General features: G+C 49.6%; 1 protein-coding gene across 1 annotated transcript in view; it reads left to right on the plus strand.

The window, feature by feature from the left end:
• Positions 1 to 26,609, plus strand: part of rbfox3a (RNA binding fox-1 homolog 3a) — a 421,773-nt gene that overhangs the window by 84,007 nt on the left and 311,157 nt on the right. Inside the window, exon 2 of the mRNA XM_049015628.1 lies at positions 2,604 to 2,750. The gene's annotated coding sequence lies outside the window, so the exon portion shown is untranslated. The remainder of the gene's footprint in view (positions 1 to 2,603; positions 2,751 to 26,609) is intronic.

Genomic DNA, 26,609 nt, shown 5'->3' on the forward strand with positions numbered 1-26,609 from the left:
TGGTTTTCCTCCACCCCTCCTTAGGGGTGATGATGCATCTGTGGGGAAGCCACAGCCCACATTCTGTTAGCGGGAAACCCAGCCAGAACCGTAAACTTTATATGCAGAGTTGCGGTGAATTAGCTCTATCGAAATACGATGGGCACAGGTACAGGCTTGCAGGCAGGGCAGGGTTTCGCTAAGTAGCGCAAGATGAAACCGCACATATTGTAGATTTACGTTCGATGCTGTCGGCGGAGAGCCAAGTTTTAGAGGTTGTTTTGTGTAATTACATCTTGATAGCCCGGATATCAGGGCTACTTGTCTAATACAAAGTGGATTGTTTGCGAGCATTCTGGCATAGAGAATGCGTCTGCTCCCACGTTCCGTTTGTGTTGGAATTTGATGCAGCAGTAAGCGCCTCCTTCAGAATCTGTTTCGCCTGCAGTTTCGCCTGCACTTGTCTGATTTTTTTCCGTTGTCGTCGTCCTTTCCCCCCGAAGCACTTAGAATGACAGGTTTTCTTTTCCGCTTAAACAAATACAGCTCGAACGACATGTAGGAGCCGCACGGAAGAGGAACAGACGGCGTTAGGTTTCCGGAAGAGCGTTTGGGTCTAGATGGAGGACGTTAGGCGGAACTGACGGGATGGCGCATGCAGTTCAGCCAGAGATTTTAAACTCGACAGAAGATCTCGGACGTTCCGATGAAGTCGGGGTTCCTTGTTGCCCTAAATACTGTAATTAAGAACATGCTTGTGAGATATCGTGTAACTGTTGCCCACTTGCCGGAAGCTGGTTCGGTCCCTGTTTTTTTGTTTTTTTACTTTCCAGCACTACCTGAGCGGCCGCCTTTGTGTGCAGCCATGAGCTGTGTCGCTAGGCGCTTCATTAAAAACTCCGGTTTTTATTTTGGGACAGGAGCGTCGGAGTAGAAAGGGATCATGGAAGCTGCCAGGATGCAGCAGGGGACGGAGGAATGGGGCTGGAAAGGAAGCGGAAGCGGCATCTTTATTGTGTCTCCAAGTTTCTCAAAGCCGTCTGGCCCAGTGTCGCTTCCGACGGCGCTATCCGTGACGGCACCTTGATCATGTGACAGGGCTCTGGTGAGCTCTCGCCATCTACAGGGGCGAAGAGTGACACACTTCTTCATTCCGGCTACGCGGGCGTAATCCGGAACTCGTTTCGGTTAAAGATGAGGCTTGACAATAAACAATGACAGGTTTTACGGTCGAAAGTACCAACAGCATCACAGTCTCTCCTTTAGCTCATAAATTTGGATGGAGGAAATTCTGGAGTATGTGTTGCCAGGACAATGAATGTGGCCCCAGGGCTGTAAGAGTCAGGCGTTTATGCTGTGTCCGTCCCTCTGCAGGCAGGAGCTTACAGGGAATGTAAATGGCTGTAGATCTGCTCGACTCCTCAGTATAAGAATAGAAAAATCCCTGTATGGGTTTGTGAAAAAGGGAAAAAAACGAGTGACTGACACTCCAAGGGAAGGTAAACTTACAAGGGAAAGGTTCATTAGAGGTGTGTCAAGGTGAGAAGAAGCCGTCTTCTCTCGGCTCAGATGCAAGCTGTCTTAAGACCGCCTGAAAAAGGAATAATGACGAGCGCCAGGGGGCGAGGGGGTGTGTCGGGCCGGGGGGGGGGGGGGTGGGGGGGGGGGTGTTGGATTACGGTTCCGTATTGAGTTTCAGTTGAAACAAGGGCAGTGAAATGAATGGTTCTGTGGCGTGAAATCACCCTTATCGGCTCCCTCAGATGTGCCAGGGTGCCGCGGAGTCCTCGTATTTTTCTCTGTCAGCGTACAGGTTGGCTGGCGTGACCTCCAGCGCAGTGGCGGTGAGCACCCCCGCGGGTGCTGCCCCCTCCGGGCCTCGGGACGCGTGACCTTTGCATGTTGCCTCCCACCGGTTGGCGTGTGCGGGTCAGAACAGACGATTATGGGCCAGGTGTCCCTCAGACGGGCTCTCGGTGGGGGTCGCTGACCGTTAAGGCAAGGCAGGTGTCCAGGTGAGAGGGGAAAAAAAAGAGAAATACAAATGTCAAGTTGAGCCCCATCTCTGAGCCCCCTCATAAATCTCTAAGAGGCGTCACTTCTTCCTGGGCTGTTGAGTCGTCATCTTGTTTCATTTATATGCATCTCATGTAGTTAATTTATTGTTCTCCATATTAAAAACCCAGGCCATTAATAACGCTTCTTATTGCGGCCTTAGGATGCACCTGTTACGATAGACTATAGACTATCAGCACAGTACTTGAGTGTCGTTTTGCCGTCGCTGGAGTGGAACATAACAAAGCGATTTCTCTGGTACCTTCCTTTGATCGAGCGCTGTGACTATCTCCATGCATAACTGTTGACATACCAAGCAGGGCTATACTTCAGAAATTCTGTGGATTACTTTGGGGGGGCTGACCCCCCCGTCCTGGGTTGTTCCCTGCCTCGTGCCCATAGCTTCCGGGGGGGAACTCAAGTTGCAGTTGCTTCTGCATGTTTTTATGGGAAAAAAAGGTTGACAATGATGTCACTGGTGGCCCCCAAGCATGTAGCACAAGGGGGCAGCATCTGAACGTTGCTGCTGGCCTTGCTGAGCACACGCGCTCCTCTCCTGTTCCCCCCAGAACCAGCAACACGCACAGAGACATGCTGAAGCTGTGAGCGTGGCCGTCAACGCCAGAGGAGAGCCCCCCCCAGCCAGTAGCAGTGCCAGCAAGCGAGCAGGAGGACGCCGAAGACCGGTCCCCAAGTGAGCAGGCCCCCCCAGCCAGGTAGGCCGCAGCCCCACCCCTGCAGCCCCCGCTGCTGGAAACCAACACGGAGCAGCAGGAATGCTCACGGCCAGTTAGGCCTCTAACTGGGATTCTGATTCGGTAAAAGGCTTTTTGGAGGAATTTAAGGATCTAAATGACTTTGTAGATCCAAGAACAGCCCCGAAAACATGCCGGCCGTATGGTCTTTATTTTCCGTCGTTTTAGTTTTATTTTGCGATGCTTGTAATTGATACATCTGTGCAGATTTAGTTGATCATGATGTGTGAAAAGGCGGCCCTACTACGCATCAGGAGACGATGTGCTCGGGCTGGGAGCGAGGCGTGCCGGTGTTTCGGGGCTGACAGGCATACCTGGGGCAGCCGGACCCTCTCGGCGCTGAGGAGAGCCCATCATCTCTGCAATTAACGGGAGAACTTCAGTGCTTTTTACACTTTTTATCTTGGCTTTTAAACATTCTCGCATTTGATGCGCCCTGCCGCTTACTTAGTGCAGTTGGCACTTTAGTGTGTTTTTTTTTTTAAATGGTGCTTCTATACCACAGAGTGTTGGTGGTCTGCGCATGGGAGCCGAACATTAGCATTCTGGGGGGGGTGCCGCTGTCTGACAGCACGGATCCATGCTTGGACAGTGCCTCGGCAGGCAGCGCACTCGCCATTACGGCTGGGGGTCGGTGGGTCGAGTCCCGCATGGGGTGGCCACGCTCCCAGCGTGGGACCGCGGTGCGATTTGCACCACGATGAGGGGGCCGGCCCAGTGGCGCCGGTCAGAGAGCGGCAGGGAGGAAGGAAGCTTGCCATCCAGGGCAAATTGGAACAGGAAGCCTCATTTGGCCCTCCCAGCGGGGGCAGCCATGCGGGCCTTCCAAGGGCGCCCCGGGTGAATCATTTCAGGAGGACAAGTTTGCCCTCTCTGCAGCACTGCTGCTGAAACAAGCCCCGCCCACCTGTTTTTTTTCAGTGAGAGGTCGGTGTCACAGGCCGGGGGGGGCAGAATGGCTCCTCCCTCCCCACCTGGCCATCTAGCCCAGAACCACAAACTTTGTCTTGTCAATTTTCTTCTGGTCACTTTCAAGGACCAGGAAACTGACGGTGACCAAGACTCACACACACACACACACACACACGCACGCACACACACGTGCATACACGCTCTCGCATACGCAGAGATGCGCATGCATATGCTCATGCTCACCCATGGACATGCACAGACACACACAGGAGGCCACGATGTAGTCCGATTCAATTTTATTTCCTGAGGACAGCCTGCTAGCATCATAATACTTCACACCTGTTTATTACCCCCCCCCCCCCATTATGTGCCCCGGCTCGATGTCTCACAGCCCATCACATTAAGCTGGTAGCTATCCTGCTCTCCTCAATCCCCAGCAGACTGCGGCAGTATTTCAGGGCACCAGTGCTACATTTCCCTGCTAACGGCCTAGCCCCTGCCTTTAATCCCGCTGGCCGGTGGAGCTGGGGACGCCCGTCCTCCCCGTTCAGTTTCCTGAAACGTGCCATTGAGTCGGGGGCTCCGGGAAGAGGGGAAGCAGGGAGTAGGAAGGGAAGAGACAGGCCGCTCGCTAGCAGCTTCCTCAGGAGCACCTCTCCTGCAAAATAATGAACGGCAAGAGCGTTTAACACCTGGCATGATGCAGGGAAGATACGAAAGAATTCTCCACACTTAGATAGCGCCATCTGTTCATGCGGGTAGATCGCATACAGTATACAAACTATATGCATTGTGTTTCCAAATACGGACTGAAGCTTCCATTGTTGCCTGGAAACAGAGCGATATGGCGACGGGCTTTAATTCGAGCCCTCCGACGCGCTGGCTTTTTCCCGTGCTAAAGTCCTCGTTGTTCAGATACCATATCTTAATCCGGTGTGATGGCATATGCAAAATACAATGTGACATAATATAATTTGGGCTTCATCTGAAAAATAGGATTATCTGCAGCATGATTGTCAGCTCGACGTGACAGTAATCGGCGTCACCCAGGAGGGCGGCCATGATTTGCTCGTGGCTTGACCTGTTGTTATTATCTATCCACTTTTCCAGAATGTGCGAGCCAGGCTTGTGTTACATTCCCTTAATAAACTCAAAACTGTATCTCTTAAGATTAGTGGGTCGCCTGGGATACATCATCGCCCCCGTCGATAATCCCCCTTTTTTTTTTTTTTGTAAACGGTAGTTAATGTTGCAGTCGTATCCAGCACGTTCAGGATAGTGCCAAGGGTTTTGGGGCAGGCATCGTGCCTTCTGAAGGTCCGCTCGATTCCGCGGGGTGGGCGCACCGCTGACTTATCGACAGTCCAGCTGACACACTTCGCTGCATGTGAATCTAACATCAATCTGTGGAGTGTTGAGGTGGCGCCCAGGGATCGGGGGCAGCCCCGTAAGCAAGGAAGTTTGTGCATATGGGTTAGGGTTTGGGTTCAGTTCTGCCACTGGCGACGACCCTCACCCCTTCCGTTGGGAGGTGCACTGGGTCCTCCATGCGCTCTGGACCAGAATTGTGGGTCGAGGGTCGGGTTCAAGAACATGTGTAGACCACTGCAGGTGGCAGTCAATCACTGCACGCAAACCGAGCACTGCAGAAAGACCATGACTATGCGGAATTAATTTCTGTGGTAATCACAGGAACCCAGTAGCATGGTAATTGCCTAAACTAGCACAAATCCACTTCATCTCCTTTCACAACAGAAAGGACACGTGAACGTACTTTTCTAATAGGTTACACTGAAGCATCGATCAGAATGAAAGGCGAAGGCATGTGCCAAACGGCCGTCAGCCCCCCCGCTCCCGCTTCCCCACCCCTACTGGTCTGCCATTAAACAGCGAACCCATTAAGGCTCCATCATCTTTTCTTTATGATGAGGAGTCCGGGGGGAAAAAAATAAAGGCAATGTAACCGATTTCAGGATCCGGAGCAGGTATTTGTCATTCCGGCACACAGGTTGCAAGAGAGTTTGGTGTTCTGCTGGGAGAAAAAAAATCGAGTGAAATCAGGATGTCGTCCTTGAATACAGATTAACACCTTGCAGGAGTTAGTCAGCTATTTGTATTGATTTTTCTGATATAACCCTGATTCTAATTGATTTTATTGAATAGAACAAAATTAAAGGGGACTTGGAAGTAAACCCAATAATGGGCCACAAGGGGAGAATGTAAAAAGATTTAAAAAAAAAAGAATAATTTGAAATCTCTTCTTGCACTCGAGTGGTGTTCAGAGATTTGCACTGAGTGAGGCAGTGGGGTGTGGGTCGGCACACACACCTCGTGCGTGATTTAAGCGGAGAGGAAAAGTGTGAAATATGTATTTTCCGCACATCCCCGCCGAAAGATGACACGTGGCGGCGGACCGTACATCATCTCTGAGTGATACAGCAGCTGACGTCTATTCATCACTCTCCGGCCTGTCGGCCTGTTTTTAAAGGCCGTTAAAGTGACATCCATCAGGACAGGGTGCAATCCGGCATGTGTGGGGGGGGGGCTGGGCCGCCCGTGCGTCAAGCTGTGGGGGTGTCAGCCGTGTGGGCAGGTTGGGGGGTCCAACAAGTTAAACGATTGTCAAATGTTCCGGATTGAAACTCCTGTCACCATGACCTTTAAAGTGGCAATAAAATAAACAAATTGAGGTGAACAGCCCATATTTTTGTTTGCTTTTTGTTCTCTTATTTCTTTATTTTTTTAAGAAAATCAAAGTGTTGACAGGTTTATTAACCCGGATGTGATTTATTTGAGAAACATCTTCATTTTCGAAATTGTTTTTTTTTTTAAGGACAAGAAAACTATCGCTCTTTCAGTTCCATTTTTTTTCGTGTTTGTCTTCTTAAAACAGGGATGTAATAAATTTGAAGGCCATTGTCCTGGACCTTTTTACCTGGTTTAATACAGTAGTAGCTGTCGTACCCTTTACCTATGACTCATTTGCACCCACAAAGTGTTTTCATTATATTTTCTAACTTTTGGCATTCGGAAAAGTGAACTGGGCATTTTGTAACTGCTCTAGGAATCACAGTAGATAATTTGTTAAAATAGTTAAAGCAATATTGCACCTGAGAAGAGGAGGATGTCGCACTGAGACAGGAGGACAGCGCTTCACGATGGGAGTGCTCTCCGCTCAGTGACACCGCAGTGAGCCGGAAATCACTCACCCCATTACATGCTCCGCTGAAGTAGCAGTTAAATTGTCACGTGTGGCTAATCGCTAACAGCGGCCATACTCCGCTCCTGTCATCGTCCTTATGGCAAAGGTGCGTACGTCTGCTCCAGGATGACTTCCCGAATGACGTTCCTATTATGTTGGCCGGTCCACCTTTCCTTCCAAAGGCAGAACCTGTAAAGCCAAAAGGGGTGTAACATTTAAGGGGCCATCGCGTTAAAGTGAAATCCCATTTTATCTCCTGAAGAGAGCATTTATTCTGCGCTAAGCCGCAGTATTTCGGGCACCTCCCCTCCCTCGCCATTCCATTTATCTGCAGTTAAATGACTGCAAATTAAAACCCAAATTTTATCAGTCGAACATCAGATCTCCTCTCTCTACCTACTTGCTCTTTGCTCTAGCATTTTGCACCCTGACTATATCTGATGAGTCATAATCTCACTCTTTTTTTAGTTCGAATCCACATTTCAGAGCACAAGGGAACGTTTCGGTCAAATGGAGCATTTCTGTTGTAAATTCCCTGTGCTGAATGTCCGCAGGTAGTGCTCTGTGTTGGGGTGAAAGTGATGCGGTTTATCCGAATCCTCTCCATGGGCTCCGCCAATGCCAAGCGTGCCGTGTCTCGAGTCGACGGGGACCCGCCGTCACCAGTGTCAGCTGGAGCTGACATTTCTGTGGGGGGGGGTGGGTTTATAAGAAACCTTGGCAGTTCTGGGGCTTATCCGAAACTTGAATGCAAGGTTTGACGATGTGCATAATGATTGACGTTTAGCCGGCTTCTTATTTAATTTAAATTTTATGCACCTGTCTGTGAGGCGGAGATGCTCCCAGCGCGCTAATGCTCGGTGCTTATGATAGGCGACCTAAAATTTCCTAAATCTACTGTAAAAATATTTCTCCTAGTTTCTTTCAGCCCGAAAGCACTCAAACTGAGTGATTCTGTGTGGGGAAACTGGGCCGTTCCTGTGCCAGGGCGGCGCTTCTCAGTGGCAGTCGCTGAGCCACACGCTCTGGGTTTACCAGAGTAACTCGCACTGCCGTGGGAACCTGAGATCTCCGACTGCGGCGAGCCCCAGCCTCTCCTGTGAGCCACGACGCCCCCTGCTGTCGGTGACCTCTGGACGCAGCAACCCATCCAGTTAGACTGGGTGGCACGGGGTGTCGCCAATGGGACCTAGCTCTGTTTGCCGGCTCTGAACGCCAGGCCGGTGCATTTCTGTCCAAATATATCTGCCGTGCAAGAATTGCAGATAAAAAAAAAAGGCTTTTGGCTTGGATTTTGTAGCGAGTGCTTGTATAGAAACACATTCTGGCCAGTCTGGCACGTTTGGTGCATATTGTAGGAGTTAGCAGCTTTTAAATACAGACCACAGGCCAAAGGCTGGTACATAAGGGAAGCAGAGGAGGTCGGTGGACGTGATATATATGACCCATTCAGGTTATTTCTCCTTAGCTAGTCAGCCTGTGCGTCCTCCCATCGCTGCCACCCTATCCTCCTCTGCTGTGCTTATTTACGATACTCAAATGCCTATCAAATGGCTACACAAAAATGTTCTGAGGGCAGAACGAAAAATGATTGATTCAGAGCGATAACCAATCAAACTGTAGAGGAGGTGGGTCTAAGCAACTGGAGGAGGCAGGACCAAGACATGTGGTTGGTTAGTCCTGTCTCCTCCAACCTCCCACGAGCGATCTCAATGGCTGTGGCATTTCACCACTGGACCCCCTCAGGGACATGCGCACACACATATGCAAAGCTAGTCTTTCACAGGAATGTTACAGTGGCCATATTGGAACATCGAATGTTTAGCGTATATTGATGTATTTTCAAAACAAGCTATAGGATAACACAATACTGTTTTTATCAGATTAATTAGAGCTCTATTAAAGATTCTTAATAGAAATCGATAGTATTCATTCCTGGTTGTATGTAATGCAAATGCTGCAGTTATGGTGGTGCACAGAATCCCAGAATTCACAGCTACATTAAAACCATTCAGTTAGCGGTGTCTGACAGGGAAGATGATGGATGGGAAAGTCATTGTTATATCTTACACGTGTTTTTGAACATTTAGCAGACTTCCTAGAAAATATCGTGCCGATCTGCCTAAAAATACAGAGGTTTTGTTTTTTGGTCTATACTGTACCATCCAGCCCTATGGACCAAGGGTGAGCTTCCGGAAGTCTTCTTAATGCTACGTCGTTCATAAGGTTTACGTTAAAAGATATATCGTATGAACGACGTAGCATTACGAAGACTTCGGGAAGATAAGACTTCAGGAAACTTGCCCCAAGTCACTAAGTAAGTGAGACCTATGTTGTTAGAATAAAGAAAATTCACGACCAAAAACTCTCACTGTGCTTACAACCAGGAAGGAACACTATTGGTCTCTGTTCGAAATAGCTATTAGAACCCTAATTTTAACACACGATTAAAGTATATCGATATAAAGGACATTGGGTTTATCCTATATCTTTTATCGATGCACTTTCAATATACTAACCAGCCCCACGGCCCATCTCGTTTCAGTGTCCCCCGGAAACTTCCATTGTGTTGTGGCTCACTTCTGTTGTGTTGTGAGTTTTTTGTTTCGCGTGTGTGTTCCGATTTTGTAAGTGTTTTCTGAATGTGTAGCGCGTTGACACCTATCGGCTTCTGTGGAATGTGGCACCGCGAATTGGTGGTAAAGTTTGCCAGTTTACATGGTGTACGGTAGGTTGATTACTGCTGCGCTCTGGCTGTGACTTCATGTTATACACAGACCTTTATTTTATCTTTTTTGGTCGCTTTGTCTCTCCCACACACTGTTTTTGCTTGGGAGAGTCGCGTGACATTCATCATCATTTCAGACCAGCCGTCGCTCTGGTGTGATGGATGTCGCCCCCCTGAGGTGAACATTAATGAAGCGCGGGCTACCCTGCTCAAGTGCGGGGTCAGGGAAAGGCACCCCTCAGGTCACGAGGCCCCACCCCCTCATTGCCCGCCATGTCACCTGGCGATGCTGATGCTACCGCGCGCACCTGCTAAAGGCTCCACCTGATTGCTAGGGCCCAGCAGCGCCTGTCGGCCCAAGTGCTTGAGAATCCACTCAAGATCTCTCATCTCATCTCACCCCCCCCCCTCCCCCCCCATTAGGCCAGACGGTGCTCCTGGTGGTTAAATAAATCTCTTGTTTAAAGGGTTCTCTGAACCCATTGAGGAAGAGGATTTCCTGGAGGTGCTTGAGAGCACTATGGGGGCATTGTGACTTTGGAGGAACGCCACTACGGCCGGCTTTGCCCCTTCATATCGGCTTACATCGGGGACCGGAGCTGGGTTTGGAATCACGCGGTCTCAGCACATGCGGCTGTGATCTAAACTCTTTGTAGCGTTACTCCGGCACTCTGATGGACTGCAGGCAGGGGACCATTATCTCAGCCAGTGTTTTCGGGATTACCGCCGGGAATCAAAGGCACCTCCGGGGTAATCAGGGACACCAGTAGTACCACTGTAGTGATGTTGACTTGGTGCTAGTCATTGGTTCCGGAATTCAGAATTTGTTGAATGTTCGTCCTGCTGACATGACTTTCTTTAAGGTAAAAGTACCAGGTTGCACAAAATCTTCATTTTACATGTTCATGTCTCTCTAGAAGTGCATCGAAATGACTGCCACTAGCTGTAAGCCATTAAAATTTATTTTAGTTAATTAAAAATGCATGAGATCATTATTAAAAAATGCATATATTGGTGTATATTTAGGATGACTTTCAGTTTCGAAGGTCCGGTCATTTCAAGCCCATTAATTCCCAGTGAGCAGGAATGCTGTTTATCTCTGCCGGGCCAATGCCCTTGTCCTGGGAAGATCAGACTCATTTTACTCCTCACCCACTTATGCAGATTCCCAATATTAATCCCCAGGCTCTCCAGGTGTGTTAGGGTGCAGACAGTGTCTGGGGACCTGCGCCCTCTGTGCCATGTCCTGCTCTGCATTCCGTTCCACTCCGCCCTCTGTCATGTGCCACCCCCTGTCCTGCTCCGCCCTTTGTCATGTGCCACCCCCTGTCCGGCTCCAACCCCTGTCCTGCTCCAACCCCTGTCCTGCTCCGCCCTTTGTCATGCACCACCCCCCGTCCTGCTCCATCCCCTGTCATGCTCCACCCCTGTCCTCTTCTGCCCCCTGTTATGCCCCCCCCATCACGCTCCACCCCTGTCCTGCTCCGCCCCCTGTTCCACTCTGTACATCATGCCTTTCACTTTCTTTGCTCACAGAGCATTGGGCGACATCAGTCTTATGGGCTAGTGGTGGTACTAATACTAACTAATGTGTATAAGGCAGTGTGTCATTTAGGGGATGCTAATGTGCATTTGAAAATTATGATAATTTTGTAATCAACATTTTATCGAAATATTCCTCTGTAGTTGGTTTTGTATTTAACTGAACACAGTCACCTGGCTTTTTGTTGATGTAGCTCACTGAGCTGATGTAGCTGAGATAACATTAAAATGTGCGAAGTACAATGTGAATCGTGGCCGGCGTCGTTCTCAGTCACGTACCAGCCGAGGGGGACTGCGACCTGAGCTGGTGTTGAATTATTCGGGATCTGATCCGAGAACCTTCTTGTCACAGGACCGGCGCTCTGGTCACTGTACCAGCTGACACACTTAGTGGGTTGGGCGGGGGGGTGGAGGGGGGGTGTTACATTACAGCAGATGAAATGGAGAGATGCGGTTGGTCAGTGGCTCCCGCCATGTTTAATCCCCTCTGCTGTCGGGTGTCAGCATAGCTCCGTGTTCAGGTATTAGAGGCAATTAAGAGTGCAGGTCCGCTCCAGATGTATTACTAAGCGCAGAGTTTAAACTTGGCACCGACCGCCGGCGGCCCATATGGGCGGGGGCCACGGCAGCCCTCCGCCATGTGTCTGATGCCGGCAGCGCAGCTCGCGCACGTGTACGTGTCACCGAAGGCACGCGTTAACCGGGAATGCAGGCACACGCGTGTCACGGCCATGACGCGCACCTGCGCACGCAAACACATGCGGACATGCATACAATACGCATGCCTACGCGCAGGTACACTCAGGCAGTCCGGTCACTTGGGAGCCCGGGTTGCTGACTCTGTCAAAGGGGCGATTGCGCTGGCTGATGTGCTCCACCCCTGAGCATCCGTACAATGCCACGGACGACCCAGTCCCAGCCTGGAGCGAGTGAACAAGGAAAACACGTGCAGGAAAGGACTCGACTGATGCCCGTGTGACCACGAGCTAGGAGGGTAACCGTGCCTTTAAGAAAGCCGCCTGTTTGCGTGTGCAGCGTGTGATACGCCACGATCAGGCGGACTCCGCGGCCTTTCCCCATGTTTATAGGCTTCTACCCCCACAAACTCCTGAAAACCAAATGGGGCCCCCCCGAGATACAGCAGCCTGCCTGTCTAACGGATCCCCCCTCAACCCAAAGTGGCGTTACATAAAACCCAAACCAGGGTATTAAGCTGTAAACACATTAAAAATTAAATTACACCTACAGGCTCTGGGATTCCATTTTTAATTTAAACTCCCCCATTTTTACTTACGGGCTTTTGCTTGGAAAATGTCCACGGGCGTAATGAAAGCTACACCTGTGACAGTATGCGTACGATGCCTCACGGAGCTGCCTTTACCCCGAAACACGGCGTGTCTCAGGCTGACGCCTTAATGAATCTAAGCTGGCTCTCCGTCCCGGCCAATGAAACGAAAGTAAAGTTACCGGAGTGTCACAAGATTTTTCCGATGCCCCAGTTGGGCTCACCCGGCTGCGGCGCCGGCCTGCGCTTCTCCGCCGCCTCTCCGGGGGGCGCCGCTTTGTGTGCCTCCGTCTCCTCCATCTCCGCCGCGAATCGCTGAGTGCAGCTCCTGAGCTGTACCGTTTGTGACATTCCTGGCACAGCTTTGCTGACAAAGCGCAGGAAGCGGGAGCCCGTCCTCTTCCTGTCACGGCGTGACGCCGCCATGCTAATGTCATGATTATTATATATATATTTCTCGTTGCCGTGCAGGCGTAGCGGTGACTTTGAGGCGGGGCCCCGGGCCCCCGGGCCCCCATCTGAAAGTGGGTGGCACGTGAATGGCGAAATGGGCCTCTTGTTCATCGCCACATGCCTGTCCCTAGCTGGACCCCGTTGGGAGGGGGGGGGAAATGTGCGTCTGGACGGGCTGTCTGGGCAGACGGGCACCCCCCCTGCCAGCGTCATCGATCTCCCCCGAGGGCTCAGGCATATGGGTATGGGATGGGGGGGGTGGCGCGGCTAGCGGACGCCTGCCAGAGTGGTCCCTCCCTGGCGTGGGCAGTAGCCAGGCACCACAGATCCAAATACACCCCCCCCCCCCGCCGCCCACTCCCAGCTCTCCTGTGGGGCCTGTCCAGGGCTGAGCGGCCCCCGTGCGCCCCCCCAGACCTGCTGCGCACAGATGGGATGACTAGGTTCCCTACAATGACCCGCGCCAAGGACAAACGCCATCATTCAGCCCCATCTTCCCATCCGGGCCTGCCCCCCCACCCCCCCCAACATCTTCTCCGTGACAACAGTCGCAGTCTATTATTTAATTTGTTCTCCTGATAAAATGTTAACCTTAAAATATTTACCTGGCCCTCTGCCAATACGCAGTCTAACGAACCCGATGGTAACGTGCAGACCCACCTATTAGCCGTAATAAAGGAAATCTCCATTATGCAAATATATACATTCCTCAGCAACTGGTGGCCCCATTAGAGAGCGGACTCACGGACGGGGACACTGGGGGGGGGGGGGTGGAGGGTGTTTCCCTTCTCCGAGAGTGGCCGGTCTTGGCCTGACGGATGCCGTTATTACGCTGAGGGACGGGTTGCTATTAATAAGATGCGCGGCATCTCGGCCCGGATCCCCGGCCACCGCATTAACGAGGTATGCGGGCCAGATTGGCCGCCCCCTCTACATGCCCACCGACACCACTCTGGGGGAAATTTAGACATCACTCCACTCTGTTGCCCCCCCTCCCCCCCCATCACAAACACCTCGCTTTTCATGAACTCTGCATATAAATGCGGTTAGGTGCTGTCCTGATTGATGGCAGTTAGCATTTAGTAATGATAACAGATGTTTGTGGTGCCAGGAGGCTGCTACCTGACGCCCATGCCGCCATCTGCTCTGTGCATCGGGGCCGGGGGGGGGGGGGGACTGCAGCCTGGCCAGGCGCCGCTAGGGACAGGTGGAGCAGGGGGGTGGGGATGGGGGCAGGAACAGAGGGGCACGGGGAGCAGCGCGGCTCCCTGGCCGGCGTGACCGGAGCTGGGCTTTACTGCAGTGCGTGGGAGGGCTGTGCGGGGTCCTGGCACGCAGCGCCTGGTCTATTTAGCCGAGCGGGGCGGGCAGCACAGAGCCGCGTCCGGCCCGAGCAGCCGGAGCGCCGCGTGAGTGGGCCGCCGGCCGCCACGGGCGTTTTCTTTTTCTTTTGTTTTTGTTTTTCCTTTGAGTGAGGGGCGGAGGGGTTCACCTGTAGGGACTCTGGCTCCCCACGTTCAACAAGTGCAGGGAGATGGGCGGCCATGAAGCGCTGATGCAAACAGGCGTGAGGCGGCCTGCCCGTCCACCGGCCTGCAGTGGCTTTCCCTCGGCAGGTGATGCACAGGGGCGCCTCTAACCAGGCTTTGGCTGCAGCTCTTTTCCCGCTCATGTTGAGGTATTTTTACCTCTTGTCCCTGAAAGAGCTAAAATTCTTCTTACCCGATTCTCTTTATGTCTCTCTCTCTTTCTCTCTCTCTCTTTCTCTCTCCCTCTTTCTCTCTCCATTTGTACATCTACCCAAAAGCTCCAAAGCACCAGTAGCCTCCTGGTGGTGATGAGGGAACTGCAGTCACACATGGGCTATAAATGTGAGGACATGTTTACAAAACAATAACATTATTATTATTATTATTATTATTATACAATCTGTAGCTCTATTCACCCATCTTCGTTCCTGTGAATTTTTCTCCTCTATCCTCTCACCCTCCTTTCTTTCTCTCCTTCTCTTCCTCCCCTTCTGTCTCACCCTCCTTTCTTTCTCTCCTTCTCTTCCTCCTCTTTCTCCTTCCCTCCCTCCCTCTTCTTTCTCTCTCCCTTTCTGTCTCCCTCATCACTCCCTCCTTCCTCTTTCTCCCCTTCCCTCCCTCCCTCTTCTTTCTCTCTCCCTTTCTGTCTCCCTCATCACTCCCTCCTTCTTCTTTCCCTCTGTCCCTCCTTCCCTCTTCTTTCACTCTCTCGCTTTCTCCCTCCATCACTCCCTCCTTCCTCTTTCTCCCCTTCCCTCCCTCCCTCTTCTTTCACTCTCTTGCTTTCTCCCTCATCACTCCCTCCTTCTTCTTTCCCTCTGTCCCTCCTTCCCTCTTCTTTCACTCTCTCGCTTTCTCCCTCCATCACTCCCTCCTTCCTCTTTCTCCCCTTCCCTCCCTCCCTCTTCTTTCACTCTCTCGCTTTCTCCCTCCATCACTCCCTCCTTCCTCTTTCTCCCCTTCCCTCCCTCCCTCTTCTTTCACTCTCTCGCTTTCTCCCTCCATCACTCCCTCCTTCCTCTTTCTCCCCTTCCCTCCCTCCCTCTTCTTTCACTCTCTCGCTTTCTCCCTCCATCACTCCCTCCTTCCTCTTTCTCCCCTTCCCTCCCTCCCTCTCACCCCTTTCACACTCACAACTCTGAGCCGCGACTGATTGAGATTTTTTCTGTGCAGAATCAATACTCTAATCTTCCCCTCCCTCCTCCTCAATAAGTCCGTACGCCCCCCCCCCCCACCCCCGTATCAAGGCTCCTTGTCGTCTCAGCCTGGCCAGGAAAAGGTGACCCTGCAGGCGATCACTATTAATGTCCTACTGGTAGGGGCTATTAAATATATATATATATATATTTTACACGCTGGATACATGGCGACAGTTGGCATGCGCTCGCCATGCCACGCGGGTGGCCACGCCCCCTCGATCCCTTTCATGCATTGCCTCTGCGGGGTATATAAGATGAAGGGGCGATTCGGAGCTCGACGCGCCCTTGCTTCTGGGGTAGCTGGTGTCTAACTGCCTCTGCTGGAGGTACTGGATGGGGGGTGTTAGTGAACTGGTCGCGCTCCACATGCGTAGAGTGTCAAGCAAATAAATCTGTTTGTATGCCTGCTTCTGCTGCCAGAAAAGAAAATTATATTTTAAGCTCTTTGCCCTTCTTATAGCCTATATAATTCATGCGATTCATGTTGTAAATATTACTGTCTGTTAAAAAAAAGGTAAAAATGACCCCCCAGCCTACCTAAGGCCATTAATAATAATGAAATTATGAAACCCCCTTCTTAGTGGATTCATTGTGTGATGTAATTTGCATAATGCTTTGTTTGCCGAGTGCGTTAATGATTTACTACAAGCTGAGCAAATGGCTCCAAAGTATCGAGAGCAACTTCAAAGTAATTCTCTTTTTTAACATGGTACCATTTGCATTTTTCTCCACAGAGATTTATAGATTGACTGGGTAAACATGGTAGAAATGGAAAAGGGGGGAGGGATTATCAAGTGTCAGTCAAAAGAATGTGTAATTAATGCATATCAGAGATTCATAACCTTGAGCAATGACATGCGGCTGAGGTTTGAAAGTGATCATTTGCTGTGTGAAGTACAGCGGGTCAGCAAGTAATGGCACATTTGAAGAAATAATCTGGCAAGTCTCTAGTGTGTGCCGTCTAAGGCGCGGTCCAGTCTCTAGTGAAGACCATCCATTGTGCGGCATCTGAGGCACGGTGGAGTCTCTGGTGAAGACCATCCATTGTGCGGCATCTGAGGCACGGTGGAGTCTCTGGTGAAGACCGTCCATCCTGTGGCATATGAGGCACGGTGGAGTCTCTGGTGAAGACCGTACTTCGTGCGGCATCTGAGGCATGGTGGAGTCTCTGCTGAAGATCGTCCATTGTGCGGCATCTGAGGCATGGTGGAGTCTCTGCTGAAGACCGTACTTCGTGTGGCATCTGAGGCACGGTGGAGTCTCTGGTGAAGACCGTACTTCGTGTGGCATCTGAGGCACGGTGGAGTCTCTGGTGAAGACTCTCCACCATGTGACGTTTGAAGCACTGTTGTGTCTATGGTGAAGATCATCTATCCTGTGGCATGTGAGGCACGGTGGAGTCTTTGGTGAAGACTCTCCACCATTTGGTGTTTGAAGCATGGTGGTATCTATGGTGAAGACTGTCCATCCTGTGGCATATGAGGCACAGTGGAGTCTCTGGTGAAGACCGACCAACATGTGACGTTTGAAGCACGGTTGAGTTTCTAGTGAAGACTGTCCACCATTTGCTTTTGAAGCATGGTGGTATCTATGGTGAAGACCGTCCATCCTGTGGCATGTCAGGCACTGTGGAGTCTCTGGTGAAGACCGTCCATCCTGTGGCATGTGAGGCACAGTGGAGTCTCTGGTGAAGACCGTCCATCGTGCGGCATCTGAGGCTTGGTTGAGTCTTTAATGAAGACCGTTCATCCTGTGGCACCATGTGGCCTTCATGCAAGGTTTTATTCTATTAGCATTATTAACATTGTTTTTTTTTTGACAGAGGAGGGGTCACAGTAAGGCTGGAAATCCCACTACTGTAAAATGCTGCATTTACCCCCCCGTGACCCTTCGGCTGACTTTGATCCTGTGCTGCCTCCTTCCCGCATGCATGCCCTGGTGCGTAAAACAAACCCCGCCTCGCCTCGCCTCTCCAGACGCGGGCGGCACTTTCTAAATGAAGAACTTCTCTAATTGGGCCTCTCAGTCTTGGGGGACGCCAGTCAATAACCTCATTTGGTGAGGATTCCGAAAAAGCGGTAACCAGGGAAGGTTTCAGAGGTGCTCGTAGTCCAGGTTACAAATGACTGCTGTCTCTAATCTAGGAATTACAGTACAGCTAGACAATACATCTTGAGCCTCTCCGGAACAGGCAGTGGGTAATTTAATCTTGTAACATGAAGATTATTTTTGATTGGAATGGAGTTTGATCTGTTTCTCCCTTTAATGCGACTCTAACCGGCTGACATTTTCACAGTATTTAATAAAAGCCGCACTTGATTCGCAGCCTTGTGACAATCTTTTATTTACTTGCCATGGATAAAACCATTAATTCATGGTAATTAATGAGTGAAGTGCCGAGGGCCCGGGTGCAGCCACATCCGCTGGGAGGCTGGGGGAACAGACTCATTCATCTCGATTAGACACACTTAACTTCAGTCCTTCTCCAGCCACCATTACATTTAAATAGGGGTCTAGGTGCAGTGGATGCGCCTTCGTGGCCTGCGCCGGGGACATCGCAAGGCGATCTGGGCCACAGGCAGGACCGGGGGCCTCCTTGGGTCACCCCACATCTCCTTCAGGCTTCACGGCGTCTGCCGGCGCTCTCTCACATTCGCCATTTATTTTCCATCTGAGAAGTTTAAAGGAATTCTGATCTGACAGGAGTGAGACTTAGCCTGTGTTTGCTTCTGGATTTAGTCAGAAATCGGAGGGAATCAAAGCCTTTGAGACTCGACTTGTAGTGCAATGATGGCCTTTTTATTAAACAGCATTTTGGTACAGTAGGAAAGGAAAGCAAACTTTTTTTTTTATCAAATTACTCAAGGTTGACTATAATAGGGCAAATTTTAAGCATGAAAATGTGAAACGAGCAGACACGGATATCAATGTTCTCGCCGTCCCCCATGAAACTGAGCCCGTTGACGGTCACAGCGTTCTGTTAACTGCTGTCCCTATCTCTCACCCCTGCGCTGTAAGGAGTATTGGAAAGAGAGCAGCTTAGATTAATTTGATATGATAATTACATTAGCAGCTTTCATTATTAGCCTGCGGGGACCTTGCTGAGCGCCGCAGAAAGCACATGAACAGTCTGGAGCAGTTACACTTTCCTTGAGACGTAATCTGCAGATTACATGGCCAGACGGCGGTTTATAGCGCGAGATTGCGGAGATTTAGACGGAAGGATACACGCATGACCTCGTGCCTGAGGAACATGCAGCACCAGAGATTTTCATGGGAGAAAAAGCGTATATGTTTATGGAGGGATTTTTGCTGTCTGTTGATAACGAGTCTTTTTATGTGTAGGGATCTGGGGAAATTCCATTCCCTGGGTTGTTTGTCCTTATGGCAGTGATCGGCACGGATAGAGGAGGGTGGCTAGGCGAGTGGCTCCGAATCACGTACCGCTGTCGCACCATCAGTACCGCCGCTGACTTTAATCGCCGCACTTTTGCCGTGACGGAAGGTACCGGCTCTCTTGGGCTCTCCTCCTATCATATTCTGCTTTCAGCAGCAAGCCAGCGTGTGGACCAACATGCCCCACCCCGTCCGGCTCCAGACGTGCCCCCTTTCCAGAAATTTTATTTCCTCTCCGAAGCCCCAACATGCCGAACGGCTTAAGTCGACGTGTCCTCAGTGCGTTCATGTCATCGTGCGCGTTTTTTGGGAAGCAAAATGGTGTTGTCAGATCCAGGACAGCCCCTGTAAAGATGTGAACTGAAAGCGAAAGTAGTCCCACTGCGGGTAATGCCGGTAATTCCGGTGTAAAATACGGTATGCGGCACATATGTGTGGGGAAGTGGGAAAGTGCCCCGTCAGGAGAGCGTGCGAGCTGCGGTGTGTCTGAAATGGTTTCGGCTACATCTCGTGCTTTGCCTGCCCAATCAGGATTTTGCTCGGCACCCCCCACTCCCCCACGCTCCAATCTTCGCCACTGATTTATCTTGTGTTTTCTAAACAGTTGACAAGGGAAAACAAACTCTCCCTTGCATTAAAATACAGAGGCCCCAGAAGATTCCAGAAAAGCTGGCCAGCCCGTCAACCTGCCCCGATGGCTCGGGTGAAGAGGTTATGGGCCCCACTGGGCTGCGCCTCTGGACTCTTCTGGGGGTTTACGTCCTGCTCACTCACAGGACACTCGGTCTTGTTTCCTGGGTGAGATTTTGCACTATGGTAAATTGGTGGCACTTTGGAATGATTAGTGGTCTCTCTGTGAGGTGCTGAGCTTCTCAGACTGCTGCTGCTCCGAATCAAGAATGGGATATGGCCACCCTTGCCAATGACATCGTCACGCCGGCAATAATATCAGGGCTTTTCTTTATTGCACCGGAAACTCCGCTTCAGGGTACATTTACAAATCAGTGCAAATTAAGTACGTGCGTTCTAACAGGTACAACAAGGCATCAGATCGCATAACAAGGCACTGGGGATTCACGATTCCAGAAGTCACATTCTAAATATAGCAGGAAGCAGGACACGGTATTAAACTACAGGCTGCATACAGGGCTCCCCCCAACATTAGGCGTATCATGGAGCCAGATCTGGGATCCATCCATGAATTCAGGAGCAGCTTGAATAGATCAGTTATTATTTTGCGAGCGAGGCTGCAGTCCTCCTGGTGGCCTGGGGCTCATTCCACCGCTGCGGAGGCAGTGATGAAAAGATTTAAGGCTGGGATGGGTTGTTAGGGGCGGGGAGGGCTGACAGCACGGCCTGGATGAACAGGGGTTCGGGCAGATACACGGGCGGGGGGACGGTGATTAAAACGTGTCGGTATCAAGAGCCGAGTTCCCACATGCCCCGTGGGACCGAAGCAGCGCTTCGAATCTGACGGCCACGGTTATCAGCCTGTGGAGGCACACGGGTCTTGCCAGGACACTGGCTTGCTCAAGGAGCTGAGGGGCAGCCTTCGGGATAATGGCCTGACGACACAGGCGGGGGATGAGGTGCTGGGTGGGTGGGGGGGAGCCAAGTTCAGGCTGCTGGGTGCTGCGGTTTGAGCCGCTTAGGAAGGTATGGACCCATTCGTTTTCCCGGAGCAGTACCACTTTGCAACGGACGCTGCACTGTGCATGATAGCCTAGCACGACCAGGCCACATTATCGTTAAATTAGCTGTTCATTAGCTTAATTGATTCCTCCCTCAGATAGCAATTTTTTTTCCACACAGTTCTTATTATAAATAGCAGTATATATATTGCCTTCAACCCCTATGGTGAAGAAATATGGCGCACTGCTGTGCTGCTAGTGGCCGTGCACCCTTCTGTCACCACGTGGATTCGCCTTTATCCCGGTTAGCCTGAGCGGCATCGTTTTTCCCTAATGCTGGGTGAAAAGAAAGCAGGGGGAACACAGTGGCCACTCCCCGCAAAGGAAGTCCTTTTAATATAAAGTTAATCTTGAAATATCTCTCTGGCTCTGCCCCACTACTCTTTAACATGCGGTTCAAATCCGCGCCGACACTGCATTAAACCCTCGGATAAACGGCCACGCTGGTCACCATAAGCTTTGCCTCCGTTTCTTTCCTCATTTTTTCCCCTCCTCTCAGAGTTGTTTTTTTTTCTCTCCTACTGACACAGCAGTGACAAAGGGGCATCATATTGTCTTGGCTACACGTGTTCCCGGATACCCATCTTATCACAGCGCTCCAGACTGGTGTAAACACAAAGGATGTCTTTCTCTCCCACCTGCTCCCTTTAAACTCTTTGATGCCATTGTGACTCAGTAATGTTTCAGCAGAGCTGGGATAGGTAACGTACTGCGCATGTTGGCCATATCCTCTCTCTCTCTCTGTCTCTCTCTCTGCCTTTGCACACTCATGTCACCCATTTGGATACAGAATCAACTACAGCTCACAATTATCACATTCCCGGCAAGTCCGTGTCAATCTCTATATATTGTTATATGTGTTTTTTTATATATATATTTTATATATTTAAATGGAGCAGCATGGTGGTGCAGTGGTTAGCACTGTTGCCTCATATCTAGAGACCTGGGTTCGAGTCTCCACCTGGGTTACATGTGTGTGGAGTTTGCATGTCCTCCCCTGTCGTCGTGGGGTTTCCTCCGGGTACTCCAGTTTCCCCCCACAGTCCAAATACATGCTGAGGTTAATTGGAGTTACTAAATTGCCTGTAGGACTGCATGTGTGCGTGACTGGTGTGTGAGTGTGCCCTGTGATGGGCTGGCCCCCCATCCTGGATTGTTCCCTGCCTCATACCCATAGTTTCCGGAATAGGTTCCGGACCCCCTGCGACCCAGTTGGATGGATGGATGGATAGATAGATATTTTTATATATGAACATGCATATCACCATAACAGCTGAAAGGATGTAAACTTCTTGTTAGCTTCCTTAATAAATTTATATCTCCCGATATATATGACATTCTGATTTTGCTGTGTTCAGCATTTTAGATTGAGCCTTGCTTTCAAATGGGAAAAGATTTTTCTCAGTAATTACCTACTAAAGTTATCAAATGTGAGCACCTGTTTATTTTAGAGTGTGCGTGATATTTGTTTTACGTCGTTAAATGCTAAATGATAACGATCACAGCGCTGCACCTGCCCCCGTGTTTCACACCGAGAGTGACGGAGAGCATTCTTCTCATCTAATGAACCTCACAGACCCCATGTCCCTCTGTAGCACATTTATTCCTGATGCTCTAATTGCTGTTCAGTTCACACTGTGAGGTTAGGGAGGCCTGGAGAGTTACTGAGTGGTTCCTCCCAATCCAGTGCAAAAGGAATGAGGAGGGACTGATGTGTGAGCTTTTTGCGCCGCAGCCTGATCTATAGCTCTTTCTCTGCATCTCCTTCAGTGTGCACGGTCACTGTATTGTAGTCTACACCATGAATACTATCACCATACCATAGTCTACACCATAGGCACTGTTACAGTACTGTAGTCTATACCATGGGCACTGTCACTGTAGTGTAGTCTACACCATGCCCACTGTCACCATACTGTAGTCTACACCATGGACACTGACACCGCACTGTAGTCTACAACATGGGCACTGTCACTGTACTGTAGTCTATACCATGCCCACTATCAACATACTGTAGTCTACACCATGGACATTGTCACCATACTGTAGTCTACCACACAGGCACTGTCACCGTACTGTAGTCTACACCAGGACCACTGTCAAGATACTCTAGTCTACACCAGACACTGTCACTGTACTGTAGTCTACACCATGGGCACTGTCACAATACTGTAGTTTACATCATAGGCACTGTCACCATGCTGTAGTCTACACAATGCACTATACTATTCGCATGGTCAATGTACTGTAGTTTAGATCATGCACATTGTCACTAAACTGTAGTATCTATCATATGCACTAACACAGTACACTATACACAGTACAATGACAGTCTGTATACAGTGACAGTTTACTATATTATACATCACGCTCACTGTCACCATATTGTAATTTAAAACAAACAATATCATAATTTATTATACACCATGCAGTGTCTCTGCAATATAGTATATAACATACTAACCAACACTATACTGTGGTCTAAACGATAGTGTCACCGTACTGTAATCTACATGCATAGTGTCACTCTACTGTATTATACATCATACACAGTCATCGTACTGTTTTCTACATCATGCACACTTTTACCATACTGTGGTCTATATCATGCCCAGTGTCACTACACTGTGCCATACATTATGTGCACTGTCACAATACTGTAGTATACACTATGTTCATTGGCACTCTTCTGTAGTCGACACCATGCACACTGTCACCTCTGCATTGTACTCTGCATGCGATCTCACCACTGCGTTGTACACTGCATGCACTCTCGCCCCTGCATTATTCTCTGCGTGCACTCTCACCTCTGCAGCTTGCCAATACGAACACATGTTCTGCATGACATCCGCCATACCACATCCGGATACAGGATCACCCCAGGAAAATGTGCGCGCACAGACACACACACACACAGCTTCCTCTTCCGGCTTTTGCCTTCACCTTTCCCTGTTCATTTGCTTTGTCTTCCGCTGTCACTGAATTGCAGCCACGGGGTGGAGCTGATCATTTCAGTTTTTCCCTCCTGCTTTTCTTCTCTAGCCCCTTCCTCTCCTGGCAGCCGGTAGGACTTGCAATTATGAAAGTGGTTTAGTCCTGAACGAGGGAGATCAGAGCAGCAGTGATGGGGAGAACGCGCTGTCATGCTATCCGCAGGTGAACGTCTTCATATCACTTGTTTCTGCCATTTTCAAATCAGCGGCTCTTTAGCCGGGGCCACCATCTCTAATTGCCATGCTGCAGCACTTAGATGTTGGGTGTAAACATTCCCCCCGCTGGTAGGATAGTGGAACAGTGTTCTGGAAGCATCCATGCCACCCTCGTCCCTTTGTAGCCCAACAATTCGAGAAGATAAACAGCAGGGGGGTGTCAGGGCCTCCCTGTTTCACTGCCCAGAAGTTCACAGAATGACTCTGCTTTCCTGCACTCCACTCCTTTTCATAGTCCGGTTTACACAGTGGATTGTCATTGTAGGTGACTGACCTCAGTGGCAGTGAGGAAGGGAAAAAAAAAAATCAAAAAAGGATGCGCAAGCATGGGATGGGGTTGTCATGGAGATGTCGATAGCAGAGCAGCAGGCACAGTGCGGGGACCAGGAGAGGTGGCATGGATTGGGGAGGACACCATATTCAGCAGCGAGTTGCACTCTCGTCACGACCTTGAGGGCACGCGATGTTTTATTTGCACCTCTGCTGGTGGTGCTGAACTTGTAGGTAAGACTCTTCTGATGGCACTGGCCCCGGAAAGGAAGCGGCTGAGCCATAGGGGAATGCCATGGCAACAGAAAACCTAGAGGTTAATGACCCATCACCCAGAAGTCCCTGGAGGAAGGCTCCGCAGAACAAAAAAGAGTTTGATCAAATTGATAAATGAATAAAACTGCAATGTGTATGTGTCTTTAACAGTGGCGGTGCCAGTCTTCTAAAAGACAGTCATAAAGTAATCAAGAAACACTTTTTCACAGCTTATTATTGTGGAGCTGTGAGGAACTTCATTTGACATCTTTAAAATGTACACTTGTGCCCTGCAGAATAATATGCACAGAAAACCGTTAATACTGTTTAAAGTCTTGCCGCGAACTTCATGTTTTTAGAGATTTTTTTAATTGATTTTTTTAAATCGATTTTCCAAAATAACACTACGAGCTGTACATAACATGCCATATTATGGCCACGGATAAGTCAACAAAGGCGTTTATTTAGCTGCATAACAACGTTGTGGACAGCCTACTTAAGTACGCTGGGGATGTACGCCTACATGCAGTTCGAGATGTGCAGAATTCTGTTTTGAGTGTCATTCTGAAACCCAGCGCCATTTATTGCACTAAAACATTTGGAAAAACGGCTGAAGTGTGATGTTCGGTGTTTGGCGAGCAGGTAGGATGGGGAAATAAGGAATCTGGTAAACGAATAACCAAAGGACGGGGTTTATTGAGGGCAGACAGGCAACAACACTCAACAACGCTGAATGACAGATCTAGGAGTTGGACGGAGACACGGCCTGATATACACAGGACAAGCCAGAAATAACGCCAAACAGCTGAATACAATCAGCAGTAGACAAGAGGTAATGAGGGGGCGTGGCACATGGAAGGTTCGTACAAGCAGGTCATGACATGAAGATCATTGTAAATCATACCAGACCAGCTAAAAATGTCAAGCAGCAGTTACTTACTTCCCTAAGGTAATTTTACCACAACATGCCCAGATAGTGATGTAACATTTACAAATGTACAAATGTGCAAATGTAAACTTACACAATAACAATTGCATAATATATAAATGTTCTGTAACATACACCCAGGAGCATCATATTTTAGATTTTAAGGAATTAACCTGTGAAAAAAACTAAAATTCTTTACTTACACTTGTTGCAAAGAAGTATCAAGCTGAGTTATAACTAGATAAACAGACTTCACTGAGAAGAGATGCTATTGTATCACCCATCAAAACACACAATTAAATTTGTTTCCATAAACATAGCAATCGAAACTTAAAACTACTCATCTCTCATCAGATCAGCTATTGTAAATCTGAACAGTCACCATTTTACTTCTACGTTCTGTAGTTTTGCTCATAGTTAATGCAAATGACGATAGATTCCACTGTTCATTAATAAAGTGTATGGTGACACCAAGGTAATTGTCATTACTTACAGATGTCCAATAATCCCCAGTTAGAGTAACGTACTGAGCTCCCTCTAACATGTTCATTTTCACCCTCTCGTTCTCATATAGATTGACTATTCTAGACATATAGTAAAATCCAGTTATAATAGACTTCAAGGGATCTGGCAAAACAGTCCGTTACACTTATATATAGGTATAGATTATTATATTGTACATGTAGTAATCCAAATTTACCTGACTAGATGCGTAACTATTAATAATTCCGACTCCGTACAGTATCTGCGCTGGATATCGCCGGTGGAGCCTGCATGACTGTTATAGCCGAACAAAACTACTCTGGATATCACCGGTACGATACGCGCCTTGTAGGCGGAGCTGCATGTCCGTTATAGCCGAACAAAACTACGCTGGATATCACCGGCACACCACGTGCCTTGTAGGCGGAGCCTGCATGTCCGTTATAGTCGAACAAAACTACGCTGGATATCACTGGCACGCCACGCGCCTTTTAGGCGGAGCCTGCATGTCCATTATAGCCGAACAAAACTACGCTGGATATCACTGGCACACCACGTGCCTTGTAGGCGGAGCCTGCATGTCCGTTACAGCGAACAAAATTACGCTGGATATCACCGGCACGCCACGCGCCTTGTAGGCGGAGCCTGCATGTCCGTTATAGCCGAACATAACTACGCTGGATATCACCGGCACACCACGTGCCTTGTAGGCGGAGCCTGCATGTCCGTTATAGTCGA

This window comes from Brienomyrus brachyistius, chromosome 5 (assembly GCF_023856365.1).
Source record: "Brienomyrus brachyistius isolate T26 chromosome 5, BBRACH_0.4, whole genome shotgun sequence".
In the NCBI taxonomy this organism is placed as follows: domain Eukaryota; kingdom Metazoa; phylum Chordata; class Actinopteri; order Osteoglossiformes; family Mormyridae; genus Brienomyrus; species Brienomyrus brachyistius.